Source organism: Aotus nancymaae, unplaced genomic scaffold (assembly GCF_030222135.1).
Source record: "Aotus nancymaae isolate 86718 unplaced genomic scaffold, 86718_ANA_hifiasm-v0.15.2.pri h1tg000088l, whole genome shotgun sequence".
Classification (NCBI taxonomy): Eukaryota; Metazoa; Chordata; class Mammalia; order Primates; family Aotidae; genus Aotus; species Aotus nancymaae.
The window spans coordinates 2,986,242-3,005,092 of record NW_026988503.1 but is presented as its reverse complement, the minus strand read 5'-3'; positions in this window follow the sequence as shown (position 1 = coordinate 3,005,092).

The window sequence follows — 18,851 nt, the reverse complement described above, 5'->3', positions numbered from 1 at the left end:
CTTATTCACTACCATAAGAACAGTAGGGAAGAAACTGCTTCCATGATTCAATTATCTCCCATGGGGTATGTCCCACAACATATGGGAATTATGGGAGTACAATTCAAGATGAAATTTGGGTATAGACACAGAGCCAAACAATATCAGACATCTTTCATAGTATTCCCAACATGGGAATGATTGGTTGTTTAACAGAAATATAACAAATACAACTTTAACTGAATAAAATTAATAAGTAAGTGAAAATCAGAATCTTTTCAATTTCTTTTGTGAACTAATTCCTGGGAATTAATCACTTCCACCTGAAACTGGAGTTCTGTTAGCTTTCTCTGCCCCTGGGAGGTTATGAGTCCAACTAGAATTATTAATAAGTCACAAGGAACCGCATGTCAGACCTCCATAAGCCAAACACTAATCACTTATAGAAAATAGTACATATGCCAGGCTCAGTGGCTCACACCTGTAATCCCAGCACTTTGAGAGGCCAAGTTGAGCAGATTGCCTGAGGTCAGGCATTTGAGACCAGTCTGGCTAACATGGTGAAACCCTGTGTCTACTAAAAAATGCAAAAAATATAGCCAGGGGTGGTGGTGTGTGCCTGTAATCCCAGCTACTCAGGAGGCTAAGGCAGGGGAATTGCTTGAACGAGCAAGGTGGAGGTTGTAGTTAGCTGAGATAATGCCACTGCACTCCAGCCTGGGTGACATAGCGAGATTCTGCCTCAAAAAAAGAAAATAGTACATATATAGATCATTTACATTTTACACTCACCTCAATTGGATTGATTTAATTACTTTTTCTTGTAATTTAAATTCATGCAATTATGATCATCATATACTTTGATAGAGCTACACCCTTCTGTTTAGATGTCAATGCAAAAAGTCTATATATTTCAGGTCAAGAAACAACACAAACACAAGAGGCCAATGTATAAGATAATTTTGAAGGGAACCATTTGATCTTATTTACAGTCCATTTACAGAATTAACAATGGAGAACAGTTTATCTATGGTTGGTGGTGCATTTTTACTTAGGGCAAAGCTATAGGCACTAGGCAACAGCCAGAAGTCTGGTTTAATCTTCCTTTCTTCCAGGTGTACAAGTTTTATGAAGACCATTTATTATGGAAAAAAGTAAGACTATGTCCAAATGTATTAAAATGACTATTCCACTGTTTTCTTTAATGCCAAAGTCAGCTATTTCAATAGAGTTCAAAAAAGAAAAGCATTTTAGAAGTTTACAATAAATCATCTCTAGTAAAAGAACAACTAATTTCATTTTTCACAGTTCTTTCTAGATGTGCAACTAAAATTGCCTTGTGTAAATTAGTATGAGATTTTTCTTGAGAGAAGCACAGCTTGAGGTTGTAGAAAACCTCTAACACTTATGTCTTATCAGCAATATGCTTTTCTGTTTTGCGATCACAAGTTTTCCTTCTGTCTCTTTTTTACTGAAAAGTCCTGCTGTTTTCCCCCAAACATAGCAAGTGTTATGTCCCCCTGGGCTACAATACTGAACATACTGACACACACTTGTTTCTGTTCCCTTGATGGTGATTTAGACAGAAGTGAGTTTATTGGATTTTTTTCCCCAAAGCTGTGCCAGCATGAAGTGTTGAGCATTTTAACGTAACAGTATAATTAACATATATTTAAAAATACTGGATAATGTGAGAAAACAAATGTTTTAAAAATTATATATAACAGAATTTGTTGATATTAAATAACTCAACTTTTTTTATGTATAGTTACTGCTATTTTGTAATCAGTTTAAATAAAATATTGTTTCACAATATATATACTCAATATAGTTGTACTTTTAAAGGAGCTTCCAATTAAATTCAATTTTTAATTGATTTAATTAATGTTTTTATTTTAAAATATTTGTGTCATCTACGGCCATACCACCCTGAACGTGCACGATCTTGTCTGATCTCAGAAGCTAAGCAGGGTCAGGTCTGGTTAGTATTTGGATGGGAGACCATCATTTTTTAAAGTGCCGTAGGCATTTAAAAAAATAAAATAAAATATTTGTACGTCATTTTCTTAAAACAACTTAAAAATGTGGATATGGCTTACTAAAACTTTTATATAAGCTTAATCGTTCTAGTTTCTCACAGAGAAAATATTATGATATATGTTGATAAATAGCTTGTAATATTAAAAGCATACTAAATTTCAAGCATCGATTTTCACACAAATTATTTTATTAACATATAACACTTTATTGTTCTTACTAATCTTAATACCTAGTAATATTAACATTTCTTATATTAAATATTAACTGCTGCAAATGCATCTTTTCTTAAAGATGAAAAAATTATTTGCAAAAATTTAATGATTAAATTCTATTCTATAGGTAAATTTGATCAGTAATAAGACCATTGCACTGAACAGAACTGAGTGAACACTGTACAGTGTTGGCCGTACAAAATCTGAATGACATCCAAAATCTTATAGACTTGAACTTAGTAAAGTTAATAATTTAAGGTTATAAATCTTGGGCATATCTATAATTTTATAATATCAATTAAGATTGGTTTTACTTTTTTGTTTAATAATCTCAAATATGGTTTCAGATAAAATGATTAGTATTCTGTGATGTTACATTGACTTATGGTGATTCTTCTATATGGAAAGCAATATTTACATATTCATAGTAATTTATTTTTTATTAAAATGAGGCACTGGTTTCAAGATTGAAATTGAGTTGATTAATCTCAACAATGTCTGTAGTGCTGAGATTAAAGTTTAGCCTATTTTACCCATAGGATTAAGCAGTCAGTGGATCTAGGTAAAGAGAGGATGGAGTGTGACAGTGAAAATGAAGGAATCAGGTAACAGGTGGACTGGATTCAGACCTCAGCTGCCTTACTGATTAGATGTGTGTCCCTGGAAATCTTAATGTTTTGCTTGTAAACTTTACCTAATTAAAATTTTTAAATGATTTATATGAGTCCCTAGCACTGCCAATGTGCAATACAAAATTTAGCTATCAACTGTATTTAATAAGTATTTTTTTAGAGTCAGCTAACTTTTTTCTGTGTTTTTTTTTTTTGTTTAACATATAGTATTATCTTTTTGAACACATTTGAAATTTTAATGAGTTACTAAGCCAGCAAACTGTGGATAAAATCTGGCCCACTGCCTGTCTTTGGAAGTGAAGTTTTATTGGAACACAGCCTGAACCCATTCATTTGTGTATTGTCTATGACTGGCTTTGCCTTTATGCTAAAATAGAACTAAGAAACTATGACAGAGACTTTTTAGAAAACAGAGCCTAAAATATTTACTATTTGACTCTTTAGAAGTATAGTGTGCTAAGTCCTGATGTAAACAATCTGGGAGAATATTTCATTCAATCAGGAGAATCTTGCTGCATAATATGTGAAATACAAGCAATCTCGTTGCTCAAACTGCTCCAAAGATTCATTTCTACATGAGTCACTATGCACATAGTGTCAACAACTGCTGTTTATCATTTTCTAAGAACTTTGGATTTCCCTTTCCTCATTATGTCTTTAAAAATGTGTCATGCTTATACTTCATGTTATAGGATGTGTTGCCTTGGTTCCTTGGGTGATAGGTACTTAGGTGGAAATGGCTTGGACATTAAAATCAGATATGTCTCTTAATAAATGTGTGACTTGGATAAGTCATCAGTCCTCTAAATTTTACTTCAAAAAAAAAAAAAAAAAGGGCAGAGCTGGACCCAGTGGCTCACACCTATAATCCCAGCACTTTGGGAGGCTGAGGCAGGTAAATAATAAGGTCAGGAGTTCAAGATCAGCCTGACCAAGATGGTGAAATCCCTTCTCTACTAAAAATACAAAAAATTAGCTGGGCGTCGTGGTGGGCACCTGTAATCCCAGCTAGTCAGGAGGCTGAGGCAGAGAATTGCTTGAACCCAGGAGGCAGAGGTTGCAGTGAGCCAAGATCACATCACACCACTGCACTCCAGCCTGAGTGACAGAAGGAGACACCGTCTTAAAAAAAAAAAAAAGATAGGGTTTCCAGTACATGGTGGGGCTCATTAACCACATTTATTTTAACAATAAATTTATCAAGCAAAGCAGAAAAGTGTTTTAGGTTTACAAATGAGAACTAGTAGTTGAATGTCAAACTACTTGTTAGTTGAGAGGGAAAGAAAAAGAGATCTAAGATGTATAGTTTTATGATTAGAACACAGGTTTGAGAGTCTAATTTCATATGCTCATATCTTATTTTATCTCTTATTAACTGCGTGATCTTAGCCAAGATCCTTTATTTGTACCTTAGTTATCCTTATTTATATTGAATAAATGCTTCTTACTTGATAGAGTTCTTTGGGTAGTTAAATAAGCTCATATGTAAAATACTCAAATTATTATGCCTAAAGTAAGCATTATAAAAGCATTAGCTATTAGCATTGATCATCATTATCAATTCATCGGAAATTCTAGAATTATGCTAATTAATAATTGCAAAAATTTTAGGCTTTATTATTCTCCCCAGTAAAGGTGGGTAAGTGGCAAAGCAGAGAGAAAAAGAAGGAAAGGAGGAAGGGAGAAAAGTTAGAAGGAAGGAGGAGACGGGAGGGAGAAAGAGAGGGAGAGATAAGAAATCTATGGTACCATATATTGAAACAGCTTGCTCAGGTTCTCACAGTAAAATTGATGGATCTATAATTCATACGCAGATCTGTATGATTCCACAGTGAAACTCCTCTTCTGTCTCCACAGCTAATATTCTTTCACCTACTCTAAGATCAATTTTGCCTCTGAATGATGTTCTATTATTATCATGCTATGTCATTTTTTTTAGTGTAACTATAATTATAGAGGTCAGAGGATGGAAGGGAAAGCATATTAAGCACATAAAATGCCTTTTGTATATGCTATTTTGTTGAGATTCATAACAAGTTTTTGAAGTTGGTAGTTACAGAAAAGATAAAAATTTAACAAAGTCACACACTTCAAGGGTTTAGATTCAGCCCTTTTGAACCCATGTAGCATCTCTTTGTTTGTTCATTCAAACAAAACGTCCCTATCTTCTTAAAGCTTACTCTCTAGTTTTGAAAAGGAGTCACCCACACATTCACATATGCACCTTATATATTATATTTTATCATATTATATTGTATGTGTGCACACATTATATGCTTACACTATATGATTGTCATGTAAATATTTATGTCCCATTTGTAAATTTCACATATGCTACACATAAGCACACCACACATGTCCTATAGACACTTAAATTATAAGCCTGTTATAGGCAAAATAATTGCACCTCAAAGATATCCATGTCCTAATACCCAGAACCTATGAATATGTAAACTTACATGTCAAAAGTGCTTTTGCAGATGTGATAAAGTTAGGAATTTGAAACTTGGTTATCATCTTAGATTATCTAGGTGGTTCCAATGTAATCAGAAAGGTCTTTATAAAACACAGACTAGTGGAATACGAGAGTCAGAGAGGAAGAGAAAAAGAGTCAAAGATGATACGCTTTTGGTTTTGAAGATGGACGAAGAGATTGAGAACTAAAGGAATACTTTCTACCCTAAAACCTCTTGAAGGAACATGGCCTGCCAATCAATTTGAAACTCTAATCTTCCGAACCATACTGTAAAAACAGTGGTGCATTAAGTCACTATATTTGTGGTAGTTTGTTAAAACAGTAACAAGGAAGAAATGCAATCACAGTTAATCAGACAGAAAAAAGACATAGTAGGTGCTTTTTAGGAAATTTCAGTCTAGAAACTAAAGAGATATATGAATTGAAATTTTAACAGAGTGTAGTGAGTGCTGTGATCATTATACTATCCCATTTCTTCCTTTTCTACTTAATTTTTCTATACAGCCTGTGTCACCAAATAGCATATTCTATATTTGTATATCTTTTTTTTCCCACTAGAATGATTGCTTCATGGAGGTGGGGTTTTTTTTTCTTTTTTTTAAGTGCTAAATACCACTGTATAGAACAGATCTGATACATGAGAATTGCTCAAAGATTACTTTCTGAATTTATGAATGAACAAAGCCCTGAAGGGTATATACGTGAGTATGGACAAGAAAGTATTGAACATAGAGTTATCATGGAGAATCAAAGTAATTTTCTATTTGATAATGAAGTATTTTTTCTTCCCACAACCATGTTTATGCAGCATTTTGAATATAATACTCAATAAGGCTGGGCTAAACAGCCTTACAAGCTGGGCTAAGCTTTCCCATTTTTAAGAATGAAAGGATATTAGTGCTACTGGACCATTAAGGATGAGTATAGGCCTTGATATTTGATAAAAAGCAAATAAACAAAAGAAACAAGCCAGGAAAAGTTAAACAATTAGGAATGAGTAAGATGTGATTATTAGATAATTAATTAATAGTATTATTAATTTAAGGGTCATGCCTGGAAATACTGGAAAATAATTTTTGATAGATTTTGTTATCTACAGAAGTATAATAAAAGAAAGTATTATCCAGAATATTTATACTAAGATACCTATTTTGGATAAAATATATGTAAGTTGTTTGGAAATTAATGTTATATAACTGAAATAGAATGAACTTTAGTAAAAGGTAGAACTAGGTTTGATAACCAGAACCATTGTTTACTATAAAATTATTTTAACTATTTAGTCTTCACTTCATTATCCTTACCTTACAAGATGGTTGTGATGAATAGAAATAAAATATGTAGACCAGGTGAGGTGACTCATGCCTGTAATCCCAGTACCCTGGAAGGCCAAGTGGGGAAGAATGCTTGAGCCTAGGAGTTAGAGACCAGCCTGGGCAAAATGGTGAGACTCCACCTCTACAAAAAAAAAAAATGAAAAAAAAATTAGCTTAATGTGATGGTGTGACTATAATCCTGGCTACATGGGAGACTAAGACAGGAGGATCCATTGAGCCCTGGAGTTCAAGGCAGCAGTGAACTATGATTGTACCACTGCATTCAAGCCTGGGTGACAAAGTGGGATGCACATCTCTTAAAAAAAAAAAGTACCTAAATATATTATGTAAAGTATCTAGATGATATGATTTTTCATTTACTAAATAAAGTTGCCCCAACAAATTTTTTCTTTTCAGTAAGTGTCTCTCAAGATAAAAAAGAATAATAAAAAAAAAAAGAAAGAAAAAAGAAAAAAATTTAAAGAGAAAGGGTCTCTCTCTGCTGCCCAGGCTGGAGTGCAGTGGTGTGATCATAGATCACTATAGCCTTGAACTCCTGTGCTCAAGGGATCCTCCCACCTCAGCTTCCCAAGTAGCTAGGACCATAGGCATGCCACCACAACAGGCTAGTTAAAAAAAAAAATGTTGTGTAGACAGTCTCACTATGTTGTGCATGCTGGTCTTGGGCTCTTTGCCTCAAGCAGTTCTGTAGTGTTGGCCCCCGGAAGTGCTGGGTTTACAGGTGTGAGTCACCACACCCTGTCTATAATTTGGTTTAAAATTCACATCCCGTTTTAGATACTTTCAATTTAAATATATAATATTTGGAGAAATAAAGTTGTTTCATTGGCATGCAAGGTTATGACACATATATAACTATGAAACAAATCTGCACGATCTGCACATGTACCCCAGAACTTAAAGTATAATAAATTTTAAAAAAGAAATGTAAAGTAAATAGAGCAATTGGAGTAAAGTTTCTTTTTGACCCTTAGCCACTCTTCTCTTCCTTCCTATATCTAGTAACCAGTCACTTCTCTTCCTGCTCTTCTAAGTGGCAATAGTCCTCAGTTTGATATTCATGGCAACCCATTTAGGCATAGTGTCACTCAGAGATGTGTAGTACAGAAGCATACCCTTCATCAAGGCTCCTTTTGTATAGATTGCCAAAAGCGTATGTGCACGTGGGACACCACTGGTGGAAGATCATTTGCAAATTCAATATAGCAGTGTACGTAAGAGAATATGAGACATTTATTGATCCAAACCTCATAAATTATTTCTGTATTTAAAATACATAGATAAATAAAAGAAATGTTTTAAAATATTTTGTGGTGTATCTCCATAGCCCAGTGAAATTGCTCCATTTTTAAATCTTAGTGGCCCCATGACTAACAGGCTAGAACAGGCTTTGACTATTGGGTAGTTATTATTGGTTCCGATATATTTTGCAACCTCTCTGTGTAAAATTTGCTTATTCTGGAGATTGGTTAAATGTGTTATTGCCCCAGCTGGTTCACTTCACTGTATGAAAACACAAAAAATAACTAGTGTCTCACAAACTTTACACAGCTCCTCAGTTTTCATGTCAAAAGCAGGAGTCCTGTTATTAGCTATTTATTTCACTTCTGATGTCCTTATTAGATGGATTAAAAAAAGACAATTTGCTGCTGACATTTGTTTAAAAAAAAGGTCAAAAATAGATAACAACACAGATATTGCTAAGAAATAAGTTACTTTCTATTATCCCTCTTGTAATGATTGAATTCAATAAACGTTTCGGAGATCCTATTATATGCAAGGTAAAATGCTGGGCATGTAAAGTGAACTAAATGTTTATGTACCTTCCAAATTTCTGTGTTGACATCCTAACACCCACTGTGATGGTATTAGAAGACGGAGCTTTTGGGAAAATTAGGTCATGAGACTGTAGTGCTCGTGAAAAGGATTAGAGCTTTTATTAAGGGAACCCCAGTAGCTTTCTCACTCTGTTTCTACCATGTGAGGCTACGTTAAGAAGATGGCAGTCTGCAGCCTAGAAGGGAGGCTTCACCAGCCCCCAACCATGCTGGCACCCTGATACCAGACTTCCAGCCTCCAAAACTGCAAGAAATATATTTCCAGTTTGTATAAGCATTCAGTTTCTGGGTTTTGTTTTTGTTTGTTTGTTGTTTTGTATAGCAGCCTGAACTGACTAATATATCATGTAGGGAAGGAGAGATAGTTAAGGCATGAATGCATGGTAAATTATTCAAACTTCAAGAAAATAGAAGTTTAAAACATTGTAAAGGGTCACTGCCCATTTGCCATCTTTCTCCAGTCTTATGTTACTGGAAAAGTTGCGAGTATGGGTGGAAAACAATGATAGAATCTACTATAGCCCAAGACAACTACATACAACAATGCATTGAATATTAATGTGTTAATAATGAAACAGTTGACAATTAAGTGGACATAGAATAATGAGATATTTTCATATTTCTGATACTGTCATTTTATACTACTACTTCTCTTTTTGTTTAAACAGGGGAATATTTAACATAGATTTTATACCATTTAACATTTTTTTCAGTGTTCTTAAAGAATAACGTTTGCATACCATCAACTGGAGGTATAAAACCATAGCTTTGCATTGTTAAATGGTTCACTTGAGCATACTCCTTAGTCCACAAGTCAGTATTTTTTGAGTGGGGATCAAGCCAACAGGCCATGTTGTAAAAGTGTCCTTTTGGACCTAATTACTCAAATGACAACTTTAAACTACAAGTTCCTGCGACTGAATATTTTGCCAACTGCAGTTTGGCAAAGGGGATTTATGTACTTGGATAGCTTCTTAGAATTCAGGGTTAATTGCTTCCTTGATGGTGCTGCTGCCAGATATATTCTTTTGGAAGAGAAGTGACAAGCTTTATATTGTATTCATGTCTAAACTAAACATACAAACTATGTATACCTCTTGTCTCTCAGGCTTCATGTTCCTAAGTTAAGGTGGTGTCAAATCAGATTTAATTATGAAAAAGTTGAGAAGGGCCTTTTCAAACGGAAATGCCAAATGGAAAAGCCAAATGGAAAAGAATGCAGGAAATCTGGTCCCACTGGCATCTTAACTTTATGTGAAAAAGTGGCAGGCCTTGCTTAGGGCAAAACATGACCCCCTACTCCAGTTCTCAAAGAAAATACATTGGCTCATTTCACTGAGATTCCTCTAAATTACTAGGCTTTGGTCACTGATGAGAATGATCTCAACTAAACCATTCTCAATAGTGCATAAGGCTGCTGTTCACTTTTAATATCAGGGATATCTATGTAGAACTGAAAGCAGAGATGATCACTGCATTCCACAGGCAGAAATCAAGGTCATTCTCTTAGGTTTTTCCAGTACTATTCTTGATGGGTTTGTTTAGCTGTTTAAACATTGTAGTTTCACTTTCCATTTTTTCTCAAAGGAAATCATGTTTCCCACACACTACATATTTTCATACCCCGGCTTAGTTACTGAAGGCCATTGTTAATAAGCTACATATTCCAAGTTGTCTGTGGCACACCATGTACTATTTTCATAGTGTAGTTTCTTAACACATGCTTACAGACTTCTTTATGTACCATTGACACTTTATCTCTGATTGAGATTGCATAACTTTTATAATTTATTTTCTCAAATATTATCAGTTTAACTACTGAGAAATTATAATTTTAAAGGTAAAATGCTTAATTTATAAAATTATCAAAATAAAGACAATGCCATATATGAGCTTTCATCATTTAGATTTATTAATATCATAATGATTTTATAAGTGCCCTGTCCCTAGCTGGGGCTTCCCTTCTGTTCAACTACTCATTTATTAATATATATAAATGTATGTATGCCTAGGTATACACACACATACACACATATATCCATACAAATGTACGTGTGTATATGTATATATATAAGTATGTGTGTATATGTATGTATATGTGCTTGTGTAAATATATACACTCACATATATACATACATATACACACATATACATATATGTGTGTGTATATATGTGTGTATACGTGTGTATACACACATGTATGCACACACATTAATATGTATGTATATGTGTGTTCATATATACATATATAAATATTATCTATACATTATCCCTTTTTCAACTATACATATATATTTGTATAGTTAAAAATTATAGTTTCACTTTGCATTTTTCCCATTTTTATATATTTTACATATATGGTTGAAGGAGGGATAATGTATATAAACACACATTATACATCATCCCTCCTTCAACTATTCTCATAATTTTGGAAGTGGAGTGTCCTAATGTGTCAGCTTGGACTTCTCTGGGTTAACCCTTACTGTTGTAAAAAACAATCTGCTGTTGCTTTCCTGGAATTCTATATTATTTATGTTGCTGTGTAGTTCTGTAGAAGAGGGATTGAACAATTCCAAAGACTTCCATTTAGCATACCTTATTGTATATATATATATACACACACACACATATACACACACATGTATATATGTGTATATATACATATGTGTATATATGTGTATATACATATATACATATGTGTGTATATATACATATATGTGTGTATATATATGTCTCATATATGTCACATATATAATATTTAAACATTTCAATAGCTTTGTGGGTATAAGTGGTTCTTTCTTACATGGATGAATTATATATGGTAAATTCTGTAGCCAATACGTAGTTTTTTTATCCCATACTTATAGTTAATTTTTTTCTTGGTTAATGTAATTTTCTTTCCACTGTTGTTTGATACAAATCAAAGTTTCATCTAATCAGAAATGTGCCTCTTCAACTAACAAATCACTTCATTATCTTTCTAAATGGACTACTGCTAAGTGTTGCCAATTTTCTTGGAAAGCATGTTTTTCTTGAGACAGCAAGTGTTTTTCATCTTGATGAGGAGTCTCTAGAAAGGACATTTGGACTTATGTCCACTGTTCAAGTCCAGTTTTTAAAACTCCAAAGATTTCTTCTTTTACCAGGCCAGTGTTTATTTTGCCATCACATATGTTGTCTTCTGAACAGGCAATGATTATATCATTAATGTTGTGCACCAAATTACTCCTAATGAGAATGTTCACTCTTGATGGATTATTGTTGCTCTCCTATATTTTCATAGTGTTCTGGTTTTGTTACTCTTTGGTAAAATTTTGTCTAAATGAAATAATGCAATGGAAAAAGATAATCACCTAAGTATTAAAATTAAAGCAATGTGGATATGAAATATTATGATAGTAATCTCTTTAGACCTACATAGCAACCACTAAATAATAAGTGCTCATGTTAGGGAAAGAAATAAAGAAACAATATAAATAAAGAACAAGTGAATCTAGGAGGAATATAACATTATTAACCAAAAAATTGATCTTAAAGGTGAAAAATATCACAGGTATTTTTTAAATTAATTTCTACAATTTTAAGAAGGATGTGCAAACTATTGTTGGTCCCCACTATTATTCTGGATAGCTAAGGTCATGCTTAAGCTTAAAACCAAACCAACACAAAACGAAAACAACAAAAATCTACATGGCAATTACTTATTATAAGAAAGCTTTATTTTTAGTCATGCAAAGTTGTTTGTAACTTTAAGCAGCATTTGAATGCATTTCAAGGATACGGGGGTCTATCCTCTTATTAAGGAAATGTTACATGATTATTCCAGGAGAAAAATAAAGCCCTAGAAAGTCTCACATAGGAAATTCGATGTTTTGCCTGAAAGTTGTTTACAATCATTGGTTATGGCCAGAATTGTCATGCAGCACACCTAACTGAACAGGAGCTGAGAAATACAGTTTCTTATGTATCCACAAGGGAAAGAGTACCAGATATTGTGAATAATAGAATTCCTAATATTAAAATGGATAGAAACACACCTAAACCAAGATTGAAACTAGACCCCCTTCCAGTTCCAGTTCCAGTTTTTTGTACCCCATAATAAAAACAAACAAGCAAGCAAACAAACAAAAAACTGGAGATTGATTAAAGATTTAATGTAGAACCTAAAATTATAAAAATCCTAGAATATAACCTAGAAAATACCATTCTGGACATAAGTCCTAGCAAAGATTTTATGATGAAGATGCCAAAAGTAATTGCAACAAAACCCACAATTGACATATAGGACCTAATTAAACTAAAGAGCTTCTGCACAGCAAAAGAAACTATCCACAAAATAAACAGATAATAAACAGATACACATTTTTAAACAACCAGATCTTGTGAGAACTCTATCAGGAGAACAGCCACAAAGGGAGTGCTAAACCATTCATAAAGGATCCATCCCTAAAATCCAAACATCTCTCACCAGGCCCCTCTTCTAACACAGTATTAAAATTGAATATGAGGCCAGGGACAGTGGCTCATGCCTGCAATCTTAGCTTTTTAGGAGGCCCAGGTGGGTGGATCACTTGAGGTCAGGAGTTCGAGACCAGCCTGGCCAACATGGTTAAATCCCATCTCTACTATAAATACAAAAATCAGCTGGGCATGGTGGCTCATACCTGTAGTCCCAGCTACTCGCTGGGCTGAGGCAGGAGAATTGCTTTAACCTGGGTGGCAGAGACTTCAGCGAGCCAAGATCATGCCACTGCACTCCAGCCTGGGCAAGAGAGACAATGTCAAAGAAAAAAAAAAGAGAGATTTGGTGGGGACACAAATCCAAACCGTATCACCTGGTTGATGAAATAATCTGGATACCAAACCTTGTGACATGCAATTGATCTATAAAATGAACCTGCACATGTCCCCCTGAATCTAAAATGAAAGTTTAAAAACAAACACACAAAAAGAAACATACTTAAACCATATAGGTTGAGAAGAGGCGGTCCGTATCACGCTATAGATTCTAGCACTTATCTTTATTTTTGTTCCTTAATCTGTCCTGAAAAATCTTAGCATTATCACAATATTCTGTAATGTAAAGTAAATGGATGATATGTACTTATAAATTTTTGGTATATGTGTAGTTTAACATATATATTGCTCAACTTATCTAACTAATCCCTTATTTAAGAATAAAAGTTATATTTAGAAAAGTTTTCTATTATAAACAGTGCCATGGTAATCATCTTCATAGACAGTTGTTTGATGGAAATAATTTTAAATATTACAGTTATAATATTAGTTATCTATAACATGATGTTTTTATCTATATCAGTTTAATATCAAAATATATTTGACCTAAGCCTTCACTTTCTATATTCCAAAATTCCAGTGCTCTTGCCAAGGTATCAGTCACTTGTGGTCCAAAGTTTCTGCTGCTTATCAATTCACTTCACTTTACTTTTCAACTGTTCCCCTATCATATTTACACACTGATTCCAAAGGCATCAGGAATTGAGGCCTGGTATGTGTAAAAGATCTGTAACTTTTTATGTATAATTATGACATGAAAAGTTGCATTCTACTGCCATTCACAGTCAAAGTTGAAATGCATATGTGTCATCCTTATCACCAGAAATACTTCTTGGACACCCTGATATGGATTATACTAATTACTCTGATCACCTTACTCCCTCCAGAGCTTCACCCACTCACTGGAATTCCAGACTTGTTTTTCATTCCTTCCATCTTTCCATCTCCCCTTCATACTTCATATTACCTTTTCTGTCTATGCTCAGGACAACTTTTGTATATGAAAAACCATTGCTATTCAGGTGAATAAATGGACTACTCTGAAACAGGTTGTTTTTTTTTTTTTTTACACTACCTTGAAAATCATTTGCCTTCCTTACAAGTCACTTTTGCTTAAAAATATTATTTTGATTGTAGGTAATACTAGAAAATATGTTACAGGCTTAAGAGGTTTAAATATGTCCCTAAATAAAATGTTCTTGAAGTAGACCTTGCCGTAAAATATTCAATTTGTGTAGGTTATTATTGTTGTTATGCACTCATATCATTTCCCCAACTCTTCCATATGCATTTGCTCTTATCCAGCATTTTATCATTTATTAAATTTCCACAAAATATAACATTTTCACAGATTTTATTGCAATTTTATAATACCTGATATTTTAACAATTTTCAACATCTTATTGTTTCATAATCATGTTAGCACTATTTTATTTAGAATTTCTAAATTTATTTAGAGTCTTTGTCATTCTGTTTATTTTACAGATACTTTCCCCATTCCTGTCAATTAATATCTGTGATCTCTATTATTTTCTCCTAAAGCGACTATGCTTTCTGACTCTGACTACTTTCACGTCAATGAATGCCCATCTCTCATCTCCCATGTGAAAGACAGCCTGACAGATTTTGTCACAAAGGGCACAACCTTTTTTTCACATAATGCAGATAATGAGCTCTTGTCTTCTGACATTTGGTGTTGCAGAACAGCCTAACGTCAACCTCATTATTTCTTCATTTCTTTCTACTGGTCTGTAGAGTTTCTTCTTCATGCTTGACTTTTTAAAGGACTAACATATATCTACTTACAAATTTATTTTCATTAGTGTTACTTGTTATCATTAACTCATTTGACTTCTGCACTAAGATATTTCTTCAGATAGATGAGTTTAAAAATATATTGTCCATCTTCCTTTATTTCTACTATGTATGTTTGGTTACCTCTTCTAACACCTTCCCAACCTCTCACCCTCTATCATGCCTTTGACGGATTCCACAGTGCAAACACATTCATGCCTTAGGGTTTCTACATTTTCTTTTGTTTTTTCCTGGAACACTCCCTTATTTGATATTCACAAAGTCACTCTTACTTATCACTTCCTACCATATTATGTATTTTATTTTATTTTTTGTTGTGTATTTATTTTCAATTAACTCCCTACATTGCAGACCCGGTATAAACTTTGAATAATAGATTTGTTTATTATTCTCAAATTTATCACTCTTATCTCTAAATCTGAAAGAAGTTTCTGGAGGTATATAAATATTGTTGGATGGTAAATAAATTGATAAACAGCTGGGGATATGAATGAGTGAATGATGGATGAACAGAATACTTCCTCTCTTAATACCTGATAGAATTCTTATTGTGGAATTGTAGAATCTCCTATTTTTATTCTTCGTGTTTAACTTAACTGTCATTTAAAATACATTTTGTGTTTTGTGTGTGTTAGGAGAGACCAGCTTCACCTGATCTTTCTCACTGATTTGGTACTCTCCAATTTTTTGTCGATTGACTCGAACACATTTTCATATTTGTCCTTATTTTCATCTACAGAAACTCCTTTTATATCCCGTTATTGATTTATATAAGATTATATTCTTATGTTATTATTGCAGTCTTCATGAATAAAATTAAAATATGAATAAAAGTGGGATGAAAAGCAAATTCAAGTGGTAAAATGAGACCCGAAAAAAAGAAATCAATATTGTTGTCAAACAATCTTTGTGTTTATGTTCTGTGTTTTAGAGGCGATCATAGTTAACTGAGTCAAAAACATTTTTTTCTTTATTGCATGAGAATACTCTCATTAGAAGTCACCATTTACTAGTGCATCAGCAATATCATGTGTAAAAGTCACAGAAATTGCAATGACGTAGCTAATTTCCATAAACTTCAGAAATATATTTACAAAATGTTTATCCCTAACTTAACTTTTAAGAACTGTTCCATGATGTACACTAGTCTCCAAGCTGTGAATTTTTAAATTCAACAATTTTGGTGAGATTCTATCTAGAATCTAAAACTGATGTTTCTTTTTGGTGTGATAAATCATAAATTTGGAATTTCTTTACTGTGATCTTGTCAGTTTTGTGAACTTGGCAATATGATCAGATTTAAAATTGAAAAAGAGTATGAAACTTTTGTATAAAAGGAAAAAAATAAATTATCTATATATATATACAGAATACAATAGGTCAACTTTTAAAGTAGTAACCACTGATAAAATAGAAATAATTATAATTCTTATTACAGCTAATATGTACTTGTTCTTAATTAAATTATGAGCTTTGTATTATGAACTTCACATGTATTTTCTCATTAAATTCTCATCATAGTTATGTGCAGAGGGCTTTCTTATTATCTTTATGTTACAAAAGAGGGTAATTAGAATCATGAAATACAAATGGGCACAAAGTAGTATTGTTGTAACCTGCAGTGTCATATTGTGAATTCAACTCTATCTGAACTGAGTTCATGTTTTTATTTACTTTTACTTACCCAGTTTTATCTACTACACTGGTCCATATAATTAGTCATTCAATTTGCATGAGTGACAGCTGCTTCAAGATAGATTATGTCAAATCTTATTTTTAATTTGAACACCTCTTTTTCTATTGTAGTAAAAAACAAAGTGCAGAGTGAAAAGTATATTTACATACATACCTTTTTTTCTGTTTGTTTCTTTCCATAAAAAGAAATTCAAATTCTCAAATACTAAATAAAACTACTAAAGAAATGCAAACCTAAATAAGTTTATCATTTTCTTTTCATATGTAAATAACAATAACAGCAATCATAATAAATGTTGTTATACTTATTTAGAATGTATTGTCTCCTATAATTAATCAGTGATTCTAATGCCTAATATATGTGTTCCTCTTGATAATTAATATACTCTTTTTTTTTTGAGACAGAGTCTCACTCTGTTGCCCAGTCAGGAGTGCGGTGGCGTGATCTCAGCTAACTGCAACCTCCGCCTCCTGCGTTCAAGCAATGCTCCCACCTTAGCCTCCTGAGTTGCTAGGGCTATATGTGTGTGCCACCACGCCTGTGTAATTTTTGTATTTTTTAGTAGATATGGGGTTTCACCATGTTGTCCAGGTTGCTCTTTAACTCCTGACCTCTAGTGATGCACCCACCTCAGCTTTTAAAAGGCTTGGGATTACAGGTGTGAGCCACTATGCCCAGCCTAATATTTAGTATACCCTTACCAGGAATTTATTTCAATACCTACATTATATATTAAGAAACTCAGATGCACATATGTATGAGTGTGAGTTTGTGTGATTGTGTGTTTACATACATACCTTTTTTTCTGTTTGTTTTGACTAAAACTAAAAATAAATAATGGCATAGATACATTAGGTATAGTATCTAAGTGGTTAGATTGTATAAAGTTATAAAAAGTGTAAAATTATAAAGCTCATGGATGGGATCAATTAAATAATATTTATTACTTAAGACGTAACAAATTTTATCTGGGCATTTATCAGGCAGTACAGACTGAGCAGTACAAAACTCTGAAACATAAATGCACAAGGCTAAAGTGCATTTAAACAAAGAGTGCTATAACCATGAATGCTTTAATAAAACTTATGAAAATTCATGACACTATGTAAAGTTTGTTTTTAATATCATTAAATATCATTCTTCACTATTCTACTCTATTTACACATGTTTCATTATCTTAAAATATCCTGCAAGAATTTTAATGTTCAAAGTGAGCAAAGATGAAAAAAAGGCTAATATGGACATGGTGTATAAACCATCTCCGATTATCCTGCAAGGGTGCTCAATAGTACAGATTCTTGTGTTCCTAGAATCTGTTTGCTAGAGATTTCCATTTTGCACCTGTGTGTATAAAGGATAATTTTCTGTAGTTTCCTGATCTTTAGTGTGTTCCACTGGTTTGATATCTGTGAATACTGACATCATAGAACGAATTACGAAGTGCTCTCTACACTTCTGTGTTTTGGAAGATTTTGTGAAGGGTTGCTGCTTTAGTTCTTTTTAAAACATTTTTTAGAATTCATCATTGTAACCAGTTGGACTTAGGCTTTTCCATTTGAGAGTTTTTCTTACTAATTAAATCTTGTACTTGTTACAAGTTTATTGAGAGTTCCTTCTCAAGCTAGTTTTGAAAGCTTGTTTCTTTTAAGAAATTTGTCCATTTTATCTATCTGTTTTGGTATACAATTTTTATAGTATTTCCTTACAATCCTTTTTATTTCTTTAAATTCATTAGTTATTTCCACTCCTAAGTCTTGATTTTACTCATTTCAGTCTTTTATCCTTCTTATCCTAAATTTTTTAAAATTTGTTGATTTTTTTTTCAAAGAAACAATTTTTGGACTGGTTAATTTTCTCTGTTGTATTTTTATTTTTTGTTTTATTGATTTCTACTATAGTCTTAATAATTATCTTCCTTCTTTTTGCTGTAGCTTTAGTTCACCTTTCTTTTTCACATGTGTTAAGATGGGATGTTAGGTTGTTGATTTGAAACAAATCTAGGTTCCTTCACTCGTTTCCTTTGCTCATT